Below are 3,427 nucleotides of genomic sequence, written 5' to 3' on the forward strand. Positions count from 1 at the left end.
GTGTCCCAGAGATTCTGGTGTGTTTTGTCTTTTTTCTCATTGGTTTCAAAGAACATCTATATTTCTGCCTTCATGTCGTTATGTACCCAATAGTCATTCAGGAGGAGGTTGTTCAGTTTCCATGTAGTTGAGTGGTTTTGAGTGAGTTTCTTAATCCTGAGTGCTAGTTTGATTGCACTGTGGTCTGAGAGACAGTTTGTTATAATTTCTGTTGGTTTACATTTGCTAAGGAGTGCTTTACTTCCAACTATGCGGTCAGTTTTGGAATAAGTGTGATGTGGTGCTGAGAAGAATGTATATTCTGTTGATTTGGGGTGGAGAGTTCTGTAGATCACTTGGTGCAGAGCTGAGTTCAATTCCTGGATATCCTTGTTAACTTCCTGTCTTGTTGATCTGTCTAATGTTGACAGTGGGGTGTTAATGTCTCCCAGTATTATTGTGTGGGAGTCTGAGTCTCTTCGTAGGTTTCTAAGGACTTGCTTTATTAATCTGGCTGCTCCTGTATTGGGTGCATATATATTTAGGATAGTTAGCCCTTCTTGTTGAATTGATCTCTTTATCATTATGTAATGACCTTGTCTCTTTTGATCTTTGTTGGTTAAAAGTCTGTTTTATCAGAGATTAAGATTGCAATCCTTTTTCTTGTTTTGTTCTCCATTTGCTTGGTAGATCTTCCTCCATCCCTTTATTTTGAGTCTATGTGTATCTCTGCATGTGAGATGGCTCTCCTGAATACAGCACACTGATGGGTCTTGACTCTTTATCCAATTTGCCAGACTGTGTCTTTTAATTGGAGCATTTATCCCATTTACATTTAAGCTTAATATTGCTATGTGTGAACTTGATCCTGTCATTATGATGTTAGCTGGTTGTTTTACTCGTTAGTTGATGCAGTTTCTTCCTAACATCAGTGATCTTTACAGTTTGGCATATTTTTGCAGTGGCTGGTACCGGTTCTTCCTTTCCATGTTTAGTGCTTCTTTCAGGAGCTCTTGTAGGGCAGGCCTGGTGATGACAAAATCCCTCAGCATTTGCTTGTCTATAAAGAATTTTATTTCTCCTTCACTTATAAAGCTTAGTTTGGCTGAATATGAAATTCTGGGTTGAAAATTCTTTTCTTTAAGAATGTTGAATATTGGGCCCCACTCTCTTCTGGCTTGTAGAGTTTCTGCTGACAGATCCTCTGTTAGTATGACGGGCTTCCCTTTGTGGGTAACCTGACCTTTCTCTCTGCCTGCCCTTAACATTTTTTCCTTCATTCCAACTTTGGTGAATCTGACAATTATGTGTCTTGGAGTTGCTCTTCTCGAGGAGTATCTTTGTGGCATTCTCTGTGTTGACTTGCCTTGCTAGGTTGGGGAAGTTCTCCTGGATAATATCCTGCAGAGTGTTTTCCAACCTGGTTCCATTCTCCCCATCACTTTCAGGTACACCAATCAGACATATATTTGTTCTTTTCACATAGTACCATATTCCTTGGAGGCTTTGTTCGTTTCTTTTTACTCTTTTTTCTCAAAACTTCTCTTACCGCTTCACTTCATTGATTTGATCTTTAATCACTGATACCCCGTTTTCCAGTTGATCAAATCGGCTACTTGAAGGGGTGGCCTGCCCTTCCACACCTGTGGGTGTTTCTCATCAGGTGGAACGAGAGACTGAGAAAAGAAATAAGACACAGAGATAAAGTATAGAGAAAGAAATACAGGTCTAGGGGACCAGCCCTTAGCATAAGGAGGACCCGTGCTGGCACTGGTCTCTGAGTTCCTTCAGTATTTATTGATCATTGTCTTTACCATCTCGGAGAGGGGGACGTTTCAGGACAACAGGGTAATAGTGGGGAGAGGATCAGCAGGAAAACATGTGAAGAAAAGTCTCTGTGTCATAAATAAGTTTAAGGAAAGGTGCTGTGCCTTGATGTGCAAGTATACAAACATCTCGGTGCATTAAAGAGCAGTATTGTGGCTAGCACGTCTCACTTCCAGCCTTAAGGCGGTTTTCTCCTATCTCAGTAAATAGAACATACCATCGGGTTTTACACAGAGACATTCCATTGCCTAGGGACGAGCAGGAGACAGATGCCTTCCTCTTATCTTAACTGCAAAGAGGCCTTCCTCTTTTACTAATCCTCCTCTGCACAGACCCTTTACGGGCGTCAGACTGGGGTACAGTCAGGTCTTTCCTTTCCCACAAGGCCATATCTCAGGCTGTCACATGGGGAGAAACCTCGGACAATTCCTGGCTTTCCTAGACAGAGGTCCCTGAGGCCTTCCGCAGTGTATTGTGTCCTTGGGTATTTGAGATTAGAGAATGGCATGACTTTCAACAAGCATATTGTCTTTAAGCACTTTTTTTAACAAAGCACGTCCTGCATAGCCCTAAATCCATTAAACCTTGAGTCAACACAGCATATGTCTCTGCAAGTACAGGGTTGGGGCTAGAGTTACAGATGAACAGCATCTCAAGGCAGAAGAATTTCTCTTAGTACAGAACAAAATGGAGTCTCTTATGTCTACTTCTTTCTACATAGACAAAGTAACAGGCTAATCTCTCTTTCATTTCCCCACACTATTGAAGCTTATGCATTCATCATGTAGTTCTCGTGTCATGGTTTTCAGCTCCATCAAGTCATTTATGGACTTCTCTACACTGGTTATTCTAGTTAGCCATTCGTCTACTCTTTTTTCAACGTTTTTAGCTTCTTTACGATGGGTTCAAACTTCATCCTTTAGCTCAGAGAAGTTTGATCATCTGAAGCTTTCTTCTCTCAACTCGTCAAAGTCATTCTCTGTCCAGCTTTGTTCCATTGCTTGTGAGGAGCTGCATTCCTTTGAAGGGAGAGAGGCACTCTGATTTTTAGAATTTTCAGCTTTTCTGCTCTGTTTTTTCCCCATCTTTGTGGCTTTATCTACCTTTGGTCTTTGATGATGGTGACGTACAGATGGGGTTTTGGTGTGGATGTCCTTTCTGTTTGTTAGCTTTCCTTCTAACAGTCAGGACCCTCAGCTGCAGGTCTGTTGGAGTTTGCTGGAGGTCCACTCCAGACCCTGTTTGTCTGGGTATCAGCAGCAGAGGCTGCAGAACAGCAAATATTGCTGAACAACAAATGTTGCTGCCTGATCATTCCTCTGGAATCTTCATCTCAGAGGGGTACCCAGCCGTGTGAGGTGTCAGTCTGCCCCTACTGGGGGGTGCCTCCCAGTTAGGATACTTGGGGGTCAGGGACCCACTTGAGGAGGCAGTCTCTCAGTTCTCAGATCTCAGACTCCATGCTGGGAGAACCACTACTCTCTTCAAAGCTGTCAGACAGGGACATTTAAGTCTACAGGGTTTTCTGCTGCCTTTTGTTCAGCTATGCCCTGCCCCCAGAGGTGGAATCTACACAGGCAGGCAGGCCTCCTTGAGCTGTGGTGGGCTCCACCCAGTTTGA

This window comes from Mandrillus leucophaeus, unplaced genomic scaffold, assembly GCF_000951045.1.
Source record: "Mandrillus leucophaeus isolate KB7577 unplaced genomic scaffold, Mleu.le_1.0 Scaffold52, whole genome shotgun sequence".
NCBI lineage: Eukaryota > Metazoa > Chordata > Mammalia > Primates > Cercopithecidae > Mandrillus > Mandrillus leucophaeus.